Source organism: Salarias fasciatus, chromosome 12 (genome assembly GCF_902148845.1).
Source record: "Salarias fasciatus chromosome 12, fSalaFa1.1, whole genome shotgun sequence".
Taxonomy (NCBI): Eukaryota; Metazoa; Chordata; class Actinopteri; order Blenniiformes; family Blenniidae; genus Salarias; species Salarias fasciatus.
The window spans coordinates 11,106,291-11,130,677 of NC_043756.1; the positions used below are offsets into that span (position 1 = coordinate 11,106,291).

The window sequence follows — 24,387 nt, forward strand, 5'->3', positions numbered from 1 at the left end:
ATGGAATCAATATTGGGTTGTTGTTGTTGTTGTTTTTTTTTCAGTATGTGTTGTTGGGTCATGCTGTACAGCTTCTCTAACCGGAGAGACAAAACGCATTGGCTGGAGAGGGACAGCGAAGGACTAAAATGTCAATATGAGGTCCCAAATGACATAGACACTGAGATTACATAACTTAGTGGAAAAGTGCAGAGGGACAGAGAGGTCGGTCAAAAGAGATCCGTGTAATAAGCGAAGGGCTCAGAGACCAGAGATTTATAGATCACAGCAGGAGAGGCTGTTTAAGAATAAGCCCGAGGGAAGAAAGTGGAAATAAGACAAAATTATTTACAGGAAAAAAAAAAAAAGCATGGGAGACAAACAAGAGCAATCATTTATTCCTCTTTAAGTAAGTCAATAGTGCTGTGTGACTGTGGTTCCATACACAGCCTCAGGGCCACTCATGCTGTGTACTGTCACAGTACTTGTCAATAGTTGGCTCTTAGGTGTTACACACAGCTGAGCACACAATGTTGGGGAGATCGGACCTCGACATGAGCTGTTCCCGGACACGAATGTGCCTATATGTGGATTATGTGTGTCACATAAATACAGTATTAGAACTATGGTCTGGCAGTTAAATTCTCCAGCAGACACTTTGATATCTTTTATTAATGAGAGTGACAAGATAAAAATAGATTCTGCAAGACCATCAGAGTAAAAAGTAGCGTGCCACTGACAGTAATACGTGGAGGAGTCACAAGACGTCACTGGTGTGATCAGGGCGCCCGTCTTTTGTTCAGCTCATCGACCTTCCTGGAGTGTGTTTGAGTGCCACAGTCTGAATAATGAAAGCGAATAACCAACAGGACACGTTTGTTCAGTGCATAGCCCGAATTGTCCTGGAGTTTCGACCAAGCCCGGCTCCTTAAAAAACAATGCAAGCCCTTCCATTAAGGGCAGTGTTGACCTTATATGTTAGCAGGTGTGGTTGAATATTTCCCTGCATGAGTGTTCAAGGGAGTACAACACAAATACGTTTTCATCCTTTTGTTTTTGTGTTCCTTCATTATTCCGGTTGAGATGGAGCAATTTATCCCTTTGCCTGTCGAGCCTTGTGGCAGCTGCCTCGGCCTGTGTCACTAAGCCTGCTGGGATAGAGCCCCACCAAGGGGGATGAGGAGAGTAAAGCCCCTCCAGCTTGCAGCCGCAGACAGACCAGCGCTCTGACGGAGCAATCAGGAAACCAGCTCCCGCAGACGTGCGGTATAAATAGGTATCCCATTTTGAACACACTGAAATGGGAAAGGGGGGGAAGCACAAGCACAAACTAACAGACCTGAAAAACTGCAGCCGCTCTCTGACTGACGTGAAGATACACGTGTTGCAGTCGGAAAAGAGCCGAGCCAGAAGTAGGTCAAGTAATACTTGCAACTGAAACCAAACACAGCTTGTCAGTTTAATTTTGTATATAATAATATGAATGAATACAGCACTTGTGCTGAAGGGTGGACATAAAAATGGAGTCCGGGAACAGACAACAACACCCGGATGGAGCCCCGATCTCCACATTACAACACAGTGTGGGATGACATCTTCGCCCAGTGCACGACATCTTTCAGGTAAATCAACTGTGCATCGATGACAGGTGTGTCAGATTTTCATTTAAAAAAAGGGTGTGTAAATCTAATTTTAATCATATATTTTAACACTGCTCAGATTATGGAATACCACAACATCTCTTATCATACTTATGCAGATGACACATAAGTTTATATTTCAGCGTCATCACAGGATGACAGTTCCTTGCTTTCATTAAGTAAGTATATTCATCAAATCAATGAGTGGATGTGCCAAATGTTGCTCCAGCTCAAGACAGACAAGATAGAAATGATTTTTTTTGGCCCCAAAATGAATGGTCAAAGATCAGTGCTCACCTTGACCTCGTGTCTTTGAAAACTAAAACTCAAGCCAGAAATCTTGGTGTAAGATAGAAAAATTGTTCTCGCTTTGAGCCAGGGTCCATACAAACACATGAAACTGGACCATATCAGGCCAGTTGTCAAAACACTGCACAGCAATGGCTTCCTGTGAGTCTATGGATATATTTCAACATCTTCATGCTGCTCCACAGAGTGCCGAATGGTCTTGGATCAAAATATATCAAAGTTATATATATTATATATTATCAATTCCTCATGAATCATCCAGACCCATCAGGTCATCCAGGACTGATCTACTGTGTGCTCCCAGAACCAGAACCAAACAAAGTGAAGCAGCCTTTAGTTTATATGCTGCTCACTTGTGGAAACAAATTCCCGAACACCTGAGGTCCACTCAAACTGTTGGCTTATATAAATGAGGGCTTCAAACTTTGTTTACTGCAGCATTCTTATGATTTTAATACATTACTCCTCGTGATCATTGTAATTTTTCACAGCTCTGAATGCATTTCTATTACAGTTATTTGAAATTCCTAAACATTCATTCTCCTGTTTAAATTGCCTTTTCCATTTAAAAAGCACTGTTTCTTAATATCTTGGGGTTTTTGTGATTTCAATGTAATTTTAGCCATTTCTTTGCCTTTGTGAAGCACTTTTATTTGCCTGGTGTACGAATGTTGCTACAGGTATAAATATACTTGCCTTGCCTTTTAATGTGATTACAACGACTGGCATGTGGAGTGACTGGACAAACCTGCAAATAGAAAAGAAGTATGCTCACAGATCAAAAGGGAGCCGGATTAAAAAAGAATGAGGTAGTGACAACACTCCAATGACAAAAAAAGGGTGGCTGGAGGTGCAGCAGGACAGATCTGTTTCCATGCAACAGGCTAAATTACATAAAGCCAAGCCAAGTCACCCGTCTCTGTAGCCACAGCATCTGTGCCTTATTCTACTTTACCATGGAAAGACACACCCTCACATGTCATGCCAAGACGATCCACCCTTCTCGTCTGTGTGGGCCTCTGATTTCTGGGGAAACGTCTAAACATGCCGTCAAGACTGACTCACGGGTCCCAAAGGTTCTCTGGAAATCATGACAGGGCCCCAAGGAAAGATGCAATTGCTGTATGTCGAGACCACAAAAAGATTAACTTTTCATTTTCATTAACTACTTGTTTTACGATCCACTCAGTTGTAATCAGTGTGATAAAAGCTTTAAAGAATGCATTTTTCTTTTTGGAAAGACTTTTATTCCTTCTTGTTTCGTAATTCAAAGTAATCAAATGACTGAATTTCAGTATTTGTCACTCTATGACTGACTTGATGCAAACAACACAAAGACTGATTAAATGCTTGTTAGTTGTTAACCACACATAAAAAAGTTTATTAGCTGTAAAGAACTTAATAGGTAGCTGTTCGCCAGATATGACATTTTCATGAGTAGTGCTGCACTTTTACAGTTTGGAAAATATATATCAAATGTATATGATTTTTCTGTCTTGAAGGTCGCTTTCCAAATGTGGGATTGACATGTCTTTGATATAATGAAAAAAAAAAATTCCTTATTTTTAATTGGAAACATGAATCGACAAATACAGGATTCAACATACTACATTGATAAATACAGTTTTTAATTGCATTGGCCATTTAGTAGAGAAGCATTGACTTACATCGAGCAATGAAAAGTAATTGCTCAATTAAATGCAATGTCTTCTCATGAGAGATGAAAAACACACACTCATGCTGTGTGTTTTTCAACACATCTGACAACCTACGGGTCCATGAAGCTCTGAGATCCATCCACTTTTAAGTAGATATGCTCAGACACACGGACATCTGACAAACAAAATGGACACGAATTGAAAAATCCACAAAAAGCACAGGAAGCACATGAAAACTCCAGGACTCTGGTTTGAACTGCATCTATTTGCTCAAGAAGATCAGTGCCAGACACTTCACCATGACGTGGCCTTGCCCAAGAGCTGAAAAAATATGAAAGAAAGAAAAACTGAATGAGAGAATCCCAGGAGACAGTGTGAGCCGGAGAATCCTTCAATGACAGAAGAGCCACATTTACAGGTAAAACCCTGTTACGTTTGCACATATTGCTTTGCTCTAAAATTTGATTGCTGCTATCAGGCAGTTTTAACTCCCTGTTACCTAGTTTCACAGATATTTTATTGTTATTAAAAATGACTGATTATTTAGGCACAGTCCAGTACGCAACTGTGATTAGTTGGTTTGTTGTGACCTGCCACACACACAATCTCTCTCTCTCTCTCTCTCTCTCTCTCTCTCTCTCTCTCTCTCTCTCTCTCTCTCTGTTTAAATAACACACACACACATACAGACAGACTTGCATATCCTCAGTAACATCATTTGGAGGCCCTGAATAGGCAGTGGGACTTAAATGCATTAGATTAGAGTAAAATAAACATGATCAGACTCTCTGCCATCTGTATGGGATGGCATGGTTGCCTAGCACTGGGCATTGTTGGGTTTGTCTGATCTTGATGTGCTGATGCTAGCCTGTGTGTGTGTGTGTGTGTGTGTGTGTGTGTGTGTGTGTGTGTGTGTGTGTGTGTGTGTGTGTGTGTGTGTGTGTGTGTGTGTGTGTGTGTGTGTGTGTGTGTGTGTGTGTGTGTGTGTGTGTGCAGACGGCACCTTTCGAATGGTGATGGATTCATTTTCCAGACAGTCTTCATAGTGAAGTCTTATCTCATTTGAGCCCGTGTGTGATTGTGTCTGCATTCACTTTTAATATCTTTGAGAATGTAGCATGTTTACGTTTACAAAATGATTCTGACAAGTCATATTAGAATGAGCGTCACCATTAGATATATCTTATTTTTTAAGGTTTCACACTCTGAAGCAGAACATGACTGTGAGAATCTTGTGCTGAATGTTAAACTGTCAACACAGAACTTGTCAGTTTCAGACCTTCGATCCATAAGAATGATGAAAATTTGTCTGATCACACGTAAACACACACCTCTCATTACTGCAAGTGTGTGGGTGAAACGTACTGCGACTAAAAATAGAGTCACGGCAATAATAACGGCAATATCCTGGCAACCCCTTATCACTGTGCTCCGTGGGTGAGGCTGGTAATGGGGTTAATATGAAAGAGACGAATGGGTGTCTTCAGGACACAACCTCAGCTCAGAACAAATAAACACAAACATCAGGTTACCTGAGTTCTTTGTTTCTGTGTGCAAATATTTGCGTGTGTGTCTAAGTTCATGCACCCATTAAACTTTTTTAGATTTCCAGGAAAATGTTTTCATTTTGGGGCTTTCTCACTGCCAGTGCACAGAGGGAAGCGTGTTACTTTTACGCTACAAGAGTGGGAAACTGTAAATTTCTTGTTTTTTTCTTTGCAATCCCCTTGAAATTTTATTGTTGATGTTAAATATTGCTATTGGTCATGAATGATCTTCTGTACACATAGATGGCTGTTAGCATTCTTTGTTGAATTTCACAGCGGGGTCACATACTGACCTTCTTTATCTAAGACAGCATTAATGTGTTTTGCACCATAAATACACAGATATTAAATGTCTAGCATCCACACCTTTAGAATTATCAACAGCTGAGGGTCCATAAAAGAGGAGTCTCAGTGGTTTAAAGTTTAACAGGCTGATTATTATCTGTTCTGTTTCTCAAACTGTTCTTGTGACCCGAAGCTGTTCCCTCACTGGGTTTTTACCCCATAAGTGATTCAAACTGTTATTGTGAACTTTCAAACTTTATCCACATAGTTATTATATAAAACTATACAGAGATGCTCCACTGTGAAAGGAAGATGTTTTTTATTCAACCAACCAACGTGCAAATACGGACAAGCGTCATCGTACTTATTATTAGAAAATTAAAAGCTTCTGTCTTCACTTTGTGCTTCTCTGTTAGCTCAGTGCCTTTCCTCTCCACCAATCTGTTCTCCGGCCTGCCGGCCAGGACACAGTAAACGGCGTGTGATTAAACACAAAGTGGTAAATGAAGCAAAAGTACAAACACTGCAATCTGCTTGTTTGTTCTGAGAAAACTGTGAGCTCTCAGTGAAGCACCGGTGACCCACTCACCTGTCCATTAAGGATAGTCACTCTTTTTCCGCATGCCTGGGGGGATGAATCCAGTTCCTCTGAGAAAAGAGGCCATATGGCCCACATGCATAGACAACAATTTTAAGAAGCTTTCGCCATTGATTCATTAGTGAGGAAAACCCTTTTCCTAAACCCTTACACGAATACAAATATAATCAGTTATTATAGATTTTAATTCGAGCCACGAGCACAACAATCACAAAGACTACAAAACCCAAGAATAAAAAGCCCCGCGGATGGCATTTCCAGTCTCAAGGCCCCTGCTGAGCGTCATAAGTCAGGAAAACAAGAGACGCTGAGACAGAGGGATGGAGATGGGAGTGAAAGATAAGGAGAAATACAGAGACGGAGAGAGGGAAAGAAAGAAAGAAAAAAGAAAGAGAGAAAGAGTTAAGATTTCGTCTGGAAAATGTAGTCAATGGATGTCGGGGCAGAGGCATCGGTGCTCGTCCCTGTTTCCATGGCAACCCGAATGTGCTGTCAGTGCAGTGACGCCAGTCAGGAGCATTGCGCTGCAGCCGTGCTGACATGAGCCACACGTGCCAATGCCCAGCTGACAGCGCCGAGCATACGCCCGTGTCTATTCATAGCACCTAAGTGACGCGCTGGAGGGACTCAGGCAGCTCGGAGCGTGGGCCAAGGAGGCCAGGTGCCCAAAACCGGACGAGAACTGGCGGAGGACGAGATGGCACCCCTCGCTGGAGGTGGACGGATGAACAGAGAGAGAGTGAAGGATTAACACGTTGCAGGGGTTATGTCACTCCTCCTCTCTCTGATCTGTGTCCATGCTGACAAAGTGACACCTGGCGCCTGGGTTATTAGGGAGAATTATACAAATCCCTGTTTTTTTTGTTTTTTTCCAGGTCTGTGAATTCTTGCCCATGAATGCAGCATATGTGTGAATCGACACCGCATCCATAAATAGTAAAGGTAACCTTAGAACAAGAGATGAGGTCAATAGAGGCCAAGTATACAATCGCTGGGCAGCTCCCGCCTTCTCTGCTCCTTAATAATGATGTGGACTAATGTCAATGTGAAATAAACATCTTTTAACATCAGAAAGAGCAGAGAGGGTGAAAATCAGTTTTGCTTGGTACAAATGGATTGTGTTTCATTAATGATGAGAAGTTGCATATTAGTATCTGACACTAACTTTTGATTTAAATGAGTTACATCATCTTCAGGAGACTCAGATGCAAACATTTAAACAAATTCAATATGATCTTGCTGCGCACATTTTGAAGATTATTTCTCAAAAAATAAGACATAAGAGCAAAATTATCATAATAAATAAAATAAAATCTAAAAAATAAGCAAATTAGAGAATTACAGTTCAAATAACATCCCTTCACCAGTCAGTCTTTGCTCTGAAGTTATGAAATTCAGTTTCTCTTTCACTGCCTATCAATAACTGAGACCCAAATTTAAGCTGGAGTAATTCATTTTAACCTCTGTGCGTGGCCGTATAAGACGCCAATTTACCGTCACAACACAATTGTGGTACATTTGGCAAGGGAGGCTGGAAACACCAAGTCAGTGCCTCTTCTGTGAGCAATTGTTCAAGCTCAATTGGTACTTGTGTAACACTGCTTTGTCTGGGAGATCAGGCAGAAGAAAAGCAGAGGCTCTGAGGGAAAGAGAGGCTCATTGTGGTCGGCCAGCACTCGACGGTGGATGTCACTGTGGCCATTCGATGGCCGTGTCAAAGGCTATTGTTGCTCCAGACATGCAACAGTGGAGGTACAGAGTTGCTGAGTGAAACTGATCTAAGTGGGACAAAGATCATCTTTTCTTTTGTGCATGCATGTGGCGAGTTGTGTATTGTTTGTTTATGAGCGCCTGCGTAATTGTATGTGAAATTGGTGCACCACACTGGCCAATTGTGTTTGTTTGTGGGGATTTAGCTGAGGCAGGCCGTTCACACCTCTGGAATCAGCAGTTTGCCCCCTCAGGAAAGACAGCGATCGGACAGAGGGAGAGGTGAACACTGTGGATTGCCTATTATGCCTCTATTGTGCCCATGTGGCTGCATCAATAGTACTACAGCGGAGGCCACTGTCAATGAAAAAGTGCTGTCCAAGACACTTTGAAATAAAGCTTTAGTATACATGTGAATGCCATAAAGAAAGGAGGAGAAAGCAACAAAAGCAGACAAGTGAACAGACCCAATACACTTGGTGTCGTGTGATCGTCAGGATATTCATCATATCATGAGGATGTCAGCAGAATTCAGGACAAACTGCTGTAGAATGTTTTTTTTAATTTTAGTCTTCATTTTATTGCTTCATCCCAGCAGTGCACACACCACGGCTGCAGCATGTTGTTCCTCCGTACGTTCATAATGCTGTGTGTGCATCAGTGTGTGCGTCAGCGTGTGTGTATGTGTGTGTGAGTGTGTACCCATCCTCTGGTCACAGCCTGAGGACGGTTGCCTAGGACTTGCATGCATGCTGAGGTAGGAGCAAGCCTGGGCAGGTCACTCCGTTCCCTTCACAGGACAATGGCTGCCTCAGATGCCTGGCTGAGCAGGAGTTTTAGGGAATCTGTGAGAGACAGGGGCCCTCTCACAGCCCCTCTCCGGCCTGACATTTAAGCTTGTGCCAACTTCAAAATCTACACTCTGAGACCAGCGTTTTATTTAAAAGAGCTGATGCCCGTGACTTAGAGTGCAAATAAACAAATCAACGCTGAAGAACGCTGTGCATAACTTTCTTGTTTTGACTGAATGTTTGCAACTATCAAAACCCAATTTTCAAACAGCTTTTACCAGTATAGATCAATACTGGGGGAAAAACATCTTTCTTGTCTTGATTATCTGACTTCAAAATTATCTTTATTATAAATTTGAAGAATACTGAACCTATATGCATCAACCTAACCAACCAAACTAGCTGAGCAATACAGACAGCTGACAAACAAGACAGAGTAGGGACTACACATGTCTAAGATGTCACACTGGTATTTAACAATGTCTGGAGCAATGCTCTTTGTGGCTACCAGCCGCACTACACAATAGTGTTTTTCTAGACTTGAAAATCCACCCATTCAGTTTCAAAATTAGCTGGGTGGGTAGTGGAAAGACTGAAGACAAAGGTGGACAATCCTTTGGGCTGAACTTGATTTGTAAGTTGAGAAATGCAATGTACTCAGACAGACTGGTTTAGAAGGACAGGTTCATAATATGACTGCGGATGTTTGTTTGTAGTTTTTTCCAGAAGCTGCCGTTTGCATTTTCTCTCCTTGCAATGTGTTTAATCGGGGTATTTCAGTCTTCCAACAGTCCAAAAACAAAGATTTGAGGTTAGTTAGTCTCTCTGTGCTTGCCTTATGATGACTGAGGATGATGATGTTCAGGACGTATCCTGCTACCTGGGATCACCTGCAGCACCCTGAAACCCAGAAGTGGATAAAGCTGGGATGGAAACCTCATGAAAGACATGTTGTGCATCTTTAATAGAAATTTGATTAATCTTAGTCAAAACATTTTTATATATATTTAAAAAGTGACCTAATTAGAAGGTATCTGTCAAAATCCATTCACAGAACTACTTCGAAACACTTCAACAGTTTAAGTTGATAACCTAAATCTGAATCATGGATTGTCATTATATGGATACAGCATATCCAACAACAGCTGGACGAGAGACTTGAATCTGTCATACAAATAGTTCACAGGAATTCATGTAGAAAAATGCATAAGTTGGATTTTTTTTTTTTAGACAAACAGCGAGTTGTCTTAAAGATGTAAACTGACCTAATGTCTCAGAATGCTGAATCTGAGCAAGGTTACACATTAACTCACTCTGATCCGTGAGGCTTCGTGAGAAATCAACTTTCAACAGCTGTCAGAAACCTTAGAGATTTTTATTAAACAAACATGTAAAAACTCTTCACGAAACAAACATGAAAATGAGTAAATTCCGAAGTAAGTAAAATGTGTCTTAACATGAACACACCGTACGTTCTGACACTCACAGACTTCATGATGATGCAATTTAGCCTTCTTCTGTGACATCTGAGTTTCACCTATAAGCTATCCTGTGAGTCAGGGGCTTTTACAGTCTGAGTCAATAGTTCTGTCTTTTACCAACTTCTTTCTTCATTATCTTGACTCTATTTCTCTATGAGATTTGGTATTTTTAACAATAATTTGCCTAAAATTAAACCAGAGTATTTCAGAGTTTCTGTTTACATATTGTTACATCAGAATAAACACAGTAGAATGCATTTATTCCTTATTTATTAATTACCTGGGATAAAGTAACAATAACACAAAAAAATATCCATCAAATAAATCACACACATGTTAGTTATTTCCTTTAATTGTTCTTTCATAACTGATGTAGTAGTTTTACTTTTTTTTATTTAGCAAGCCTCTTTCGTCCCTCCTTACGTCCTCTCCCTTGCATTGGCTTTCTGTCAAACAAAGAATGGATTTCAGTATATTGATATTAGTCACCAATCCTCTGAATGGTTTAATCCCAAAATGCATCTCAGATCTCCTGTCAAACCTCTCTGGTCATCTGGATCAAACCTGCTTTCAGAAGCAAATTTTTAATTTCTGGGGCACCAAACATTTTCTCTTTGCTGTTGCCTGAATACTGCATTTAATGTACTTCTGCTTCTCATTATGGGTTTTATATTTCAGCTGTATTTGTTGTAAAAACACTTTGCATTGCAGGTTGATAAAGAAGAAGTACTCAAATGAAGAAATGATAAATGTTTTTTTTCTTTCATTTTTTGGAATTATGACAAACCAAACACTGACATGCAGTACAAATTACACAAGTTCTTTTTTTTTTTTTTCATTTGAGACATTAAAACTCATCAGAACAGATCTCTTGGGAGTATACTGTGGCATTTCTCGGGACACAGGATGGTTTACTGCCTCCTCAGTGCGCACAGGAGGGGGTGGATGGAGGGATGGAGGGAGGGAGGGTGGAGGGAGGCTGGCACCCGCCCGGCTTTATGAATGGATGGGTGTGGCGCTGGTGACTACCAATGAGGCTGTCGTCACAGGCGCTGCTGTCCGTGAAGGATGGTCTGGAGAGAGACATAACCGGGCTCTGCCACCGCTGGGGAGACACAGCGAGAGAAGGAAAGGGGAGGAGAGGAAAGGAGAGCGGAGGAGACACTCTGAGACACGGCCGAGTCAGCCCACTCCCCGGAGAAGACTAAACTTCTGGTGAGACATTTGGAGAAAAGGAGGAGGAGGAGGAGGAGGAGGAGGGGGCTCTGCCACAGACACAAAGGACGCGTTAGAACAAAAGGCACGGGCTACTTTTTGCTGTGGGATACATGTTATTTTCATTTCCACGAGAAGTCACAGGTCGGACAGCCTGAGATTAGATGAGATCGGACAGATGTGGCGAGGATCTCTGCGTAAGAGTTGATCCGAGCTAAATGAGAAAGAAACTCCACGTGCATCATCCGTGATGCACGGCTTGTATTAAAGGTTAAACACAAGCCGTCTAAGATCCGACAGACAAAAGAAAGTCTCGGCTACAGGATCCCCTCCTCCTCCTCCTCCTCTTCCTCCTCCTCGTGCTCCCTCCTTGTAGGTGTGACAGGAACAACAAAGGGACGTGGGGAAACTCGCATCAGGACCACAGGCGGACCGCTGGCCGGACGGATCCCGGAGCTCTGCGGCGGGGGTCTGCAAACAACAGCATGTCTGCGGGTTTTTGCAATATGCAGCAGTCTCGGTGTAATTACATTCCCCCTGGCGTCTCTCGGCCACAACAGTCGGGAGGATTTTTCTCCTGTCAGCTCCGGCAGATCTTCACCAAACACGAAACCAAGACGATAATTTGAGGACTCTTTTACAAGTCCGGGCTGAGGGGGAAAAAAATAAAACAAAACAAAACAAAAAAAAGAGCAAGTGTTAAAGCCTGTGAGTTGCGATGAGATGGTGTCATGTGCAGGAATGCTCTGAAGTGATCGCTGTTTGCGCCTTTTTGCAGTTTGATGGGGAGAAGCCAGAGACGCGCGCGCTGCCCAGAATAAACTGAATGGACTGGAGAGGCGGAGAGGTGTGAGCTGAAGCTGGACGACGAAGGAAACCAGAGCTGATTGTAAAGCTGAATGTCTTTGCACCAGGTAGGAGTTTCTTCCGTTGTCGGGCACCCCGTGCGCGTTAATATGTGTTTTTAATCTGTATGCTCGCTGCAGCGCGCGCAGACCACATGTGGACGGGAGGTTGCATAACGGTTCACTTAGTTTGACTTGTTTACTGTTTCATTGACAGCTAAAACAGATGAAACAGACTGCTCAGAGTATATTTCCAGACTTTTTCGCTTTTTTCAGGACTAGACGATTTGATTTAGGCTTGAAATAAAGTTTATTTCTTATTCCTCACACTAAAGTAAAAAAAAAAAAAAAAAACTGTGGGTGTGTCTCTTTAAAGCACCCTAGACTAAACTAGCACAGCTGATATAAGGCCAATGAAAGGTTCTTATATGGAGACATGGTATTATGAGCTTCTTGCCAAACATGAAAATGAAAACCCTCACACTCTGCCTGTTTTTTGCCGGTGTCTGCGCCTTTTGGTGAAGCCTCGGTGTGCTTTGCAGTGTTTGCTTGGCTTGGTTAAACACACAGTTAGATAAATCCACCACCTGCAGCCCTGAGTGAGCAAGTTCACATTCAAGGCGTAGCAGGGAGATGGAGTCACTCAAAGCCACACAGCAAACTGCTGAAGTCACTTGGCTGGCGCTCGGAAGGGAACTCGGTATCTCTGACAGCAGGCTTAACGTCCCCCAGTTATCGGCCACACCAACAATGGCCACAAGAGCAGAATATTTCCTGACATATTTTTTTTTTCCTTGCTCCAATTTTCAACTTATTCCTTCTTTGTCAACATAGAAAGGGGTGGTGGGTGTGGAGACATTCTGAGAGAGTTGACATCAGTTCTCCCACTCTTATCCCACTCCTCTGTGTTTTTCTATCAACTGTGGAATTTGAACCATTCTTCCTTTTGGGGTGAGGCCCGTCCCTCTGTCTGCCCTGCGCTCAGAGGAGTAGGTTGTCTCGAAGGAGGCTGGGAGTGTGTGTGTGTGTGTGTGTGTGTGTGTGTGTGTGTGTGTGTGTGTGTGTGTGTGTGTGTGTGTGTGTGTGTGTGTGTGTGTGTGTGTGTGTGGGGTAACTGGGGCTTTCCAGTAGAGTTGCACACACCAAACATTCCTGGCTGCCGGATGGCCGAGCAGTGGGCCAAGTCCACACAGCTGGGAGTCATATAAGAAGCAGCGTCTTTGTGTGAGCCGAGCAACTTCGCCACACACATGCGCCGTCACATGTGCACACAAGAAGACGCAAGGGTCCGCTTCGATACCCCGTCTCTTCACAACTGTGCCTGAAAGTGAGCGTGGGCAGTGGGATGTGGGCGGGACCGTTCGAATTATTATGTAATTTGTAAATATTTATGTCACCAGTGTGCATGTCTAAGAAAGGAGAGTTGTAATTCTGAAACAAATCTGAAATCCACACATTCTCATGCATTACATTAACATTCGCTCGCTGAAGAGAGAGAAAATAAAACTCACAGTCATCCCACAACGGTGTCTTCTTCCCTTGCACCACATCACATGATGTTTGTCCTCTTTAGTAAGTTTTGTAATGTGAAATGATAGTGGGGGGGGGGGGGGGGAGAGAGAGAGAGAAAGAGTGATTGTGCAGATGATGGCAACTGTACAGTTTCGCTCTTACTGGCTGCTTCTTGGGTTGTTTTTTAAACAGGGTGTCAGTGAGCAAAGAATGTGTATGCAAGAACAGAAAGCAGAGTGAGAGAGCCTGGACAGCCCGGAGAGCGGACATAAAAATCATCCCCATAAGAGACAAGAAGTGATGAAAAGAGAAGAGAAGAGAACTGATTGAAAGTGAAAAAAGAGAAATCAAAGCTGTAGGCGATCAGAAGAAGGGAAGATATAAAGAGTATCCTGACAAAGGGGGACTCAGAGGGGGGAAATCATGGTAGAGCGTACTGAGGCCGAGAAAGAAAAAACAGTCTGGGAGCGAAAGTTCAGTGTTGCGTAGCTCACTCGCACAAGACTGAGTTTATTTCCCGAACGTGCTTTTCATCTCAAACCAATCCATCTTCTTTTTTTGTAAGTTTGTAACAAAAACATAGCTAAAATGACACGTGAACTTTTACTTACAAAAATTCGGCACTCTTTATTTTCTTTATCGATTGAAGGATTAACAAAAAGACGTCTTTGCCTTTTTCTGACAAACAAGATCTTTGCTCAAGTAGTTCCAGGACGTTCTGAACATCTGTTTTAACTTTCTCTCATGCGGTAAATCTGTGGATCTGTGTCACTGAGCAGCCCCCTGGATGCACTGTTTGTGTGGGTGTGTGACGGAGTGTGTGTGTGACTGGCTTCGGTGACCTCTGAGGCTCGTCTGCATTACAGAAAACAAGACGAATGAGAGCGTATCACTATTCATGTTTGCCCAAACAATAAAACCCTCACCGTGTATTATGTGTGCACATATACTGGATACTTACAAATGTTTGTGTAAGCTTTTAGACTCTGCCATGTCTATGTTCATATCTGTGTGGAGTAAAATGCACCTTAACAAGGCCAGACAGCTCAAGTGTGAGGGAATGAACTCTTTGTGTGGTGAGAGACTTGGATAAGGAGGTGTTGTATCTGCAGCGAGGACAGGACAGGGCATGGCCGGACCTAGTGGGTGTGAGGAGATAAGAGAGCCAGTTCATTTCAGAGAGAGAGAGAGAGAGAGAGTGTCTTCGTCTATTCGCAGCCGCACAGAGAGCTCAGGGCTGGATTGAGGCCAGGGTCTGACAGGGGGGGTTGTGTCCCGATACCCTGGATGGCTGCACTGATAGGGAGGCATGTTACACAACATCACTGTTGACAGAATATGATGACAGCGGTCTGGGCCGAAGGTTTAATCCAGAAAGAATTATTCAATTTATGATGCGGTCAGTACTCATGAGTCGAAGCCACTGCTGCAAAAGTTTGCCAAGTCTTTTACTTGAGACTTCCCAGTGTTCCACGTCTCAGTGTTTTTCAGTGTCACTGTTTGTAGTAATATATGGAACATATGTAGTAAACAAGGCACAAGTTCCAGACTGAATGATTTAAAAAGGACAGGGTCAGACTGGAATATGTCAAAAGAGGAAATTTTAAAATGGTATTAAAAGGGCAGTGGACAGAGATAGTCTCTGGAAACTCATGCTTCTAAAAATATGGAGACACCTCATCATGAACGGTGTAAATAAGCACATCTCTCACAGAGTGCTAATATGTCTTAGAATTTGTCAGTTTCACCAAATCATTGTTACATCATGCTGCCTTTCGCAGTGTGTGTGTGTGTGTGTGCGTGTGTGTGTTCACGAAACGTTGTGCAGAAGACACCAAACAGCACCACGTGGCTGCCTGGCTGTTGCTCTCCTCTATTTATGTTCCTGTTTGTGTATGTGTCTCCGCATCTCCACGCCCGTCCGGATGCATCTCTGCTTACGGATATACCTCACCGTGTACCCTGGGTTTGTGCGTGCATGCACGATTACGTGCGCATGAATCTGTAATATATGCAACTCTGTATGCAATTTGATCTCTGGGTGTCTTTCTTTAGCATCTGCGCCGATCATTTGTGGCAGAAAGCCCATCCCTTTTGTGAAATATGGCTCCAAAGTCATATGACTGAGGAAATCCTAACAAGGTACATTATGCCTGCCTCTCAATGTCTCTCAAGGACGGGTTGCATTGCATGCCACTGCAGGTCGTCTGATGGTGGTGTTGATGTTTTTATGAATATTTTGAGGTTTGTTTGATGTGTAGTTTTAGGGATTGAAACTTGAGAAGCTGAGCTATGTATCTAGCTATGTATTTTGCTTTTCTGATGACTCCATAGCCTGAATGAAAATGAAATGTGTTTTGGGTTGGGTTATTATCACCTTCCACAGTAGCAGGGACTGTGCCTGGGTGTGAACAGTGAGTGGGGAATAGCGCATGAGGAATTTCAAGGTTTATATGCTTGTTTGTCCATGAGAACCAGTAAAAAAATTATGTGGGATCAGGCGTCAGAAGTTTTACCCCTCATGTGATCTTATTTTTGATTGCTGGTATTAATTAAGCATGAATAACTATGAAGCTGACCAACGATTTGGTTTTATTATTCACACCCTGAACGCTCCTCTTACACCATGTCCGCATCTAAACGGCATCACGGGGATGCATTAAATAGTCGTCTGCCCTCATTAGCAGACACATTGCTGACTCACTCTGGAATGCATTTGAACTCCAACCCCTTCATACTGCTCGGACATAAACACAGTGACACATGCACAGCCTTCCAGTCTGCCCGTGTGTTTCTATCTCTTAGAATGAGATAGAGGCGTCACACTAATATTCACTTGGAGTCAAGCCCAAGGGTGTCAGTCCTGCTAATCATGGTCAGACTAGTTTCAGTGTTTGCTAAATTGCCCATGAAACCACGGGATTTGAATATGTAGCTGTGTTTGTGTTAAAGTGTCATGATCTACACGGTGTTTTATCACGAAAAGATCAGTTCTTTTGTTTTTTTTTTTTTTTTTTTTTTTTTTTTATGCAGTTGTGGGAGCTGATGCAACCTGAGTGACACTTCACACACACACACACACACACACACACACACACACACACACACACACACACACACACACACACACACACACACACACACAAAACCAAACACGCGCGCGGTCAATCATGCATACCAGAATGGATGAATCAGACATGATAACTGATGGCAGCAGGTTTGCAGATGAAAGCTCTGTCATCATCCCAGTCAGTGGCTCCAGTCTCTGTGGTTTGCTCCCACATAAAAATCTGAAATCCACTCACCACACTTTATGTGGTTTGGTCAGGATTTTTCTTTTTTCCAAACTTTTTCTTCACTTTTTTTTTTAGCGAAAATGAAAGGGAAAATGCAACAAAACAAAATGTAACGTGATTCGGCAGTTTTATTGCGCTTTTCATTCATAACAAAGTCATTTAAAATGTGAATATTTTGATGATATACAAATTCAAACATGTTAATTCATGCATAAAACCACAAAACCTGGAGATATTCTGAGTTGGTAGTGATTTTGTGTGTTTTTTTTTTTCATAATAAAAACACCTTGTATATCAGTAGTAGTCATCTAAAGTAGGTACACTTACACAACTTACACAACAATAAACAGTTCTACAAAATTTATAATAATTCGCTTCATAAATCGTCAAAGTCTTTAGACCTCATCGGAGTGACCTCTGTTCAGAAGTAGTTTGGATTAGCTGGGATCAGCAGTAATGTACCATCCAAAAAAGCTTTGTGCCCCTTGCCCCTTTCTCAAATGATTAAAAGCCGTGCGGCCCTTGCTGCAACTTGGCGAGCGGATGACATGTGGCTGCAGCGTGTGGTGATTATTGTATCCTGGTTGTATCACCAGGCCGCAGCACAGCGGCGCGGAAATAACTGAACACCAGTATAGATTTTTCCATCATACTATTTTAAAATACCTACTGTGCACAGTGTGTGTGAGTGAGAGGGAGAGAGAGAGAGAGAGAGAGAGAGAGAGAGAGAGAGAGAGAGAGAGAGAGAGAGAGAGAGAGAGAGATCCAAAACGCTCTCCAGTAAGCTCTCTTATGGCTTAACTAGTGGAGACCAAATTGCTGTTCAACACAAGTTTTACCTATTTGGGTGTTAGAATTTTAAGGCCAATATAATTGTGAGGATCAGGGTTTGTCTTTGGCACTTAACACTAAAGTTTTAGGTTTAGAGAGCGTCTCAAATAATTATATTATTAAGGATATCCAAGGTATGTGTTATTGAATGTAGGTGTGCGCACTCTGTTTCACTGACTCTTATTACATGGCTCCGCCACTGCCTGAGAAAATGCCTTGACCACTCAGGATTATAAAACCAACTCAGAGCCCTGCTGAGGAAAATTAAAACTACATCGCTACTGAAACAAATGCTTCACTGTGCCTGTGAGAGTCAAGATCGTCACCTCACCACAGGTTTGTTTTTGTGTTTACAAGTATAATACAATACGAGGAACTTGACAGAGCGACACAAATAGATAAACAACATGCAGATTTGAAGTAAACACAACAAAGGGCCTTCCTGTTATGTCTTGGCTCTGTGTAATGTGGTTCATTTTTCTGTTTGTGTCCCAGTCGCTCTGTGATTTCTGCTTTTTACACTTCAGTTCTTTCCTTCCCCTCTATTTTCTCGTCTATTTCTGTATTTGTGAGCAACAGTGTGTTTTTAAATAGAGGAAGATGGAAATTAGATTTATCTGCTAGCAACACATATATCAGAGATGAAAGGAAATGGAACTGAAGTCATTATTTCTTGATAACCTATTTATCCTTAATGTCTCTTTTCCAGATGAAGCTTCTCCTTTAGTTTGTCAAATTTGCTTGATTTCATGCGATGCCTGGTGGAAGGGAGCGTCTCACATGCGTTCCCTGGTAGAGCTGGCTGGCTCGATGTACCGATGTGTACAGTGGGATCTCAGGAAAGGCCACAGCTCTGCTTTTCTGTGCCAGACTGAAGTCCAGAGGTGTTTGTCTTGGCTCCGCTCTCTGTTTGATCAGGCTGTTTTGAGAATACTAACTGACCTGTGCTGAGGCCAAATACATCTCTCTACTCACAACCTTAAGCATTTCCTCTTACTCTACTCCTCGCACAGGACATTGTCACTCTGTAGAGAACGTATAGCTTCTCTCTGCATTATTCAATGTACATTGCTAAGTTCGTAAACCAAACAATGCAGCCGTCTTCTCCGACAGTTGCCCTCTTTCACCTCTTCCTGTTTGCTATTCAAATCTAGCTCAGATTTGGCTCTCATGCATTATCGCTTGAGTCTAAAAGTAGTCTGAGGTTCATAAAGGGTCTCAAAATGGCCAACATTACCACGTGGCAGTACCTCTTAATAGATTTTGTGTATTGTTAGAAAGACATCCTGGAAGATCACGAATAACATTCATTTGCTCGTGCTGTTCTCTTCAGTCAAGCTTTTAAAGGCACTGCTCACTATGGATTCCTCTCCATGAGAAATCTATACTATAAAGGTGATGACCACATCCTCCCATTGAGCATTATGCCATCTGTCGGGTGAGGCAGGATCTTTTTTAATTCATTATTGCAGCTTATCAGATAACATCACAGCACAGCAGTTTGTATGAGGACTTACATTTCTGATGCTTATGAGACTTTTTCTATCAATCTTGATGTGAGTATCATGATTTTTGAAAGGGTATAGATCTGACTGTTATTTACCTGATAAGAAATTCTTGAATGGAAATAAATCTATCAAACAACATGCTTTATTGGACATGCAATTTCCCACATTGCCTCTGAATAAGAAAATGCATTGCAGGATATGAATCTACAGATGAAAGAAAAGAGGCAGAACTACTTCCAGACCACACCAATTGACGTGACATTTTCTATTAAATTCTTTTCGCCTTACAATATAATTTCATTAAGACCCTCCACAAAGAAATATTCGAATCCTTTGAGGCACTTTGCAGACATTACAGTATAAGCTATATGCCCTGCTGATGGACTTATTAAAGTGAACATTAAGGGAATCCGCTGGTTGGATTAAGTTAATTTCATGCTGATAATGAACTGACAGTCACGGAGTGAGCGTCTTCCATCTAATCGCAGGTGGCTCGCGGAGTATGTTCAGTGGATTACATTGGTTAACACTGATCAAGACTGATGTTTCAGATGTGTTTAGCCATGGGAAGACCTTGTTCAGGCAGAATCACACCTTCATGTACCAACAGTGTTCAACACATTGTACCAACTATGGAGTTTTATGTATTTTTTATACTAATTTGATCTTTTTACATTTTTAGTGCTTCCGTAGTCCATTTCTGCTTTATTCTTATTTTAATTTACATACACACATCTGATGATGAATAAATTCTATTCTATTCCATTATATTCAAGGCTAGTTACAGACACCTAAATGCTATTCTTTGCTTTCTTCCTGATCTCCATTTCTTCTTTCCATATTGATCTCTGCCTCACTCCTCAACTTAATTCTCATACTGTACCATAATGTAATCTCTGCCTGTTTCTTTTCCGCTAAGCGCCCACCTCACTTCAATTTCTGTAATACCTGCACGAAGAATGAATCAACCAAGGCCTTAAATGCCTCAGCATTCACTCCCCAAGGTAATTAGAACAATCCTTCACTTTGCTGAAGCGCAATCCGCACCTTGTTTATATGCCTCCATGAGAGTCAAAAAGCCACTATAATCCATTCAGAAACTTCCTTTTATCGTAGAAGCTTGAAAACAATTTACAGTGTGAGACCTACCGGAGCTAAATCGTGTTAATTTTCCGAAAAAGTGAACTATCACTTTAAGAGTTTGGACCAGCCGCTGAAGAGAGTCTTAATAAGATTAGCCCTGCCACTTGACAGCCACAGCTTAAGAGGCACCTCTACTGACCTGTGTGTCTCCATCCAGCAGAGAATGTGTTTGTGTGTGTGTGTGCTGTTAACATTGTTTTATCAGTACCTGGAGAGTCAACTTACTTTGTAAGTTCATACATATATATGTATGTCCAATATACCGTATCAGTGTTTGTGGGCATGTATGTTCTTATCTCTCTAAACGCGCAATCAAGCATGGCGAGACATGCCTGTGCAACCTCAATCCCCGCCAGTCAGAGTGCAGACGGTATATTAGAACTTCCAGGGAAGGCACACAGTTCGTCTTCAACACAGGAGATTTATGCCACTCAAGAATGTAGAGCGTCCACCCAGCCCTTCAACGTCTCAGAGCCCCATGTTCACCTGGTTTATCCTCACACACACACGCACGCACGCATGCACGCTCTTGTATCACTGTGTATGTTTCTGCCTTGAATGCTGATGACGGTTGTATGCGGATGGCTCTGACCATGTGAGGGCATTGAGTTAAGGAAAATGAAAAATCTGCAGCGCCGTATTCCTCTTCACCCCAGGCAGTGCTCTGCGAAAGCCAGGCGCCACACTGTGAGGCATTGAAGTTGGCAATAATATCATAATCAGATATCTGTCTTCCCTCAAACGGACAGCAGGCAGTTAAACACAGGAGTTTGCCTCCACCGCACGACGCCCTCAGCAGTGCTATATGGAGTCGTCCGTCACTCACCCCACCCTCCGTCGCCTCTGATCTCCACATCTGTCCAGGCTTTTGCCCCAGGACCTCAAGCCACTTTACATTCCTAACATATCCCCCCATCATGACCCATCATCGCCGACACCAGTTTGACCCCAACCTACATTCGCATTATAGTCAGTGAACGCTTATCTGCAGCCTGGGAGTCAGCCGTTGTCTACACTGTGTCTGGGGGGAATAACAGCTATGACAACTATGTGAAAAGTATCTATTTTGTCTCTTATCTATTTGTGGAGATAAGCTGCACTAATTGAACACATCAGTAGCTCTGAAATGTTCATAAGCAACTGCCTCCATTTCATTTTCCTCATTTTTTGAGAAACTCATGTTGCTGTACTTAGAACAACAATTTTGATAAGCATTCAGCTTTGGGATTAAATTAAAGTCATTTTTAAAGGGCATATCTGACTTTTCCCAATCGTGAAAAGTTTCCACATATTTAAATTCCTTCCATAAGGATGCCTGTCTGTTTAGCACAAAATTACATTGACAAATAACTCATTTGATTTTGTTGAGCTTAGTGTAAGGCTCATTGATTACTCAACAGAGTCAAATGAGTTCCTTTTGTCTTTTGCTTTCTTCAGTAGCTGTGCAGCAACCCGGCTCAAAAAATATGGCTACAGAAAATAGTCATACACTGAGTTTCCACCTGACTCAAGATAAGATAAAGTACTGATATCTCAACAAGTAAACAACATCCTCTTCCTCCCTCTCTCTCTCTTGTTTGTGTGTCTCTGTGCTTTCTCTCAAGCCTTATCTAGCGCTGAATGTTTTTCACTTAAACTCACACTCTGCTAACATGCCCATCACCCATCGCCAAATAGGCCGACTGTTACAAAACACACTCTATTTCATGCCAGGGTGCCGGCTCTGGCAAAACTCAGATACTTCTCTATGTCAAAGAGTGTGTCTGAGTGTGTGTATTTGTGCATGTGTTTGTGTTTGAGACAGAGAGAGAGAGAGAGAAAGAGAGAGAGAGAGATTAATACTGGGCACAAAAAATAGATTGACAAGGATTTATCTGAATTTCTGGGCATTTGTGACCGTCTGGCTCTTATTTCACTGGTGACAATTTAGGAATGTCGGTTTCCCACAAGCTCAGGTCACTTCAGCCTTCAGCGCTTCGGCTCTCACCCTTCACCTTTGACCTCTGCATTTTCTTCCCAGGGGAGCAGATTACTCTTCATGCATTGCATTGTTTGTTGTCCCTTTGCAAAAATAAAAATAGCTGCCAAAAGTTTGTTTTCCCAAGAGCTCAAGATCATGATATCATAGTGCAGTTCTATGCATGGTATGTGATGTTTCATTTTGTGTGTGTGTGTGTGTGGATGAGTGTGAGAGTATTTGCATGTGAGTGTGTGCTAGGGCTTAAGGTAGAATTTAATCTTTGATATTGTTATCAGTTCCATGGTGATGGAGGACTGTTTGGAAGACCCACTGCAGCTCTGACCTACTTGTGTCAGTGAATGGGCTGTGTGTAGACTGTTTTTGTTGAGTGTTGCGTGTGTGTGTGTTTGTTGGAGATCTGGTCGATGTGTGTTTAAGGCAAACTCTTTGTGGACACAGGGAGTGTGAGAAGCTGGGTGTTTTGACAGCTTTAGAGCAGTTTCAGAACAGCGCCGGGCAGGGGGTGAACGGGCCTGTTGGAGATTCGGGCGAGCTGTAGGGGTGAGGATATCATCAGTGAAGGGGTGGAGAGGACGCCTTGAGATGAGACACCGGTTCCAAAATGCACCACGATCATTAAAAAGATACTTGATATCCGTTTTGTAACTTTAGATAAACTCATGATGACGCCTTAAATGACCTCTTCTGAGTACAAATGTTGCTTTGCAACACATTATTAAACTTCCATCCATTCATAGTGCTGGGTGAAGGCCAGGTTTAAACTGTAGAGTTCATCAGTAGACACAGAGACAGACAACCACACACACTCACATTAGGACCCATGGTTGAGTTTAGAGTCATCTATTAACCTCAAATGGATGTTTTTAGGCTTTGGGAAGAAGAGTATTCACAGACAAACCATGCATACAAGGCCCCTGAGGCCAAACTGCTCACTATCACATGATTACATGCCAAGAAATCAGTATAATCGCTACTATTTTGCAAATTGCATCATTTCACATTTGCATGAGGACCTTTTTTTTTTTAAGTAACACAGATGAGGCCTCCTCACAAAGCCTGAGCCACATTATTCTTTATGAAAGCACAGGCTGCACATGCTTCATCTCAGAGTAATTAGTGATTTTTGGATCACTGATGGAAGTTTTTCACATTATAAGATTGTTGAGAGCTGTTGGGATCCATGTTGAATAAACAACAAAACTCTTCTTACGCTGGATAGATTATTTAAAATTAAATATTTGGAATATGTTATATATTAAAGATCTGCAATGAAGTCAATCTTGTAATTTTTTTTCATCAGTTTCTAATAAAGATTCAAGCTTTTTGATTCAATAATGAATCGTTTTACCTTCCAGGTGTTTTCATTTTATGATGACTTCATAGCAAAAATTAAAAGAAAGAAATGATGCTGGGATAAAGCACATGACTTCCAGAGTAGCGTTGCACTGCACCATGGAAATTTTAATAAGATATATTGAATAATTCAAAATAATTAATGTTTTCAAATGTGGGTCCCTTGTTTAAACCCGAGATGCATTGGTTTTCTTCGACTATGCTGCAGTCACAGCTGAATGTTGGTCCGAACAGCAAAAACACTCCTTGTCATGCCAAAAGAATGATCTCAGCGTATTCTCTCCAACTTTAATCTTACCAAAGTGTAAAACCTAGGGGAGTAGACTTCCCACACAGTTAATAAAAGACCGATAAAGCTCGTAAACAAAGCCCAGTCCTTTTCGTACTACTGTAGCTGAAAAGGCCAGACATCGCCTCAGACTGCGCTGCTTGAGAGTTCTCTCACAAGCATACACCTCTCCAGACAAAGGGGTTGCCTCTCCACATTTCTAAGCCCTCTCTGTGCCAGTGGTGTTGAACCCCTGCTTTTCTCCAACAGCATTCCAGCCCATCTTTTATGTCGTTTCATTCTGACCATGCCAACCAGGTCAGGGGGCAGTATTTTCTCAGGCTTTCTGGACAACATTGTACAAGCACACTGTTTTATACAGGCCCCCCTGTAGTTTTTGGTGCTGTTTGATGGTCAAGTGAAAACATGCATAAAGC

The 24,387-nt window shown here is 42.2% G+C and overlaps 1 protein-coding gene across 4 annotated transcripts in view; it reads left to right on the forward strand.

Annotated features, from left to right (window-relative positions):
* Nucleotides 1–11,119: 11,119 nt before the first annotated feature.
* The window catches only part of rhobtb4 (Rho related BTB domain containing 4), a 35,493-nt gene continuing 22,225 nt past the window's right edge, over nucleotides 11,120–24,387 (forward strand). The window contains exons 1-2 of one of the 4 annotated variants that reach the window (XM_030105716.1): nucleotides 11,120–11,213; nucleotides 11,992–12,127. The gene's annotated coding sequence lies outside the window, so the exon portion shown is untranslated. Of the gene's footprint in view, nucleotides 11,214–11,779; nucleotides 11,922–11,957; nucleotides 12,128–24,387 lie in introns of those variants that run through there. The other 3 variants (XM_030105712.1, XM_030105714.1, XM_030105715.1) reach the window with 3 other exon arrangements.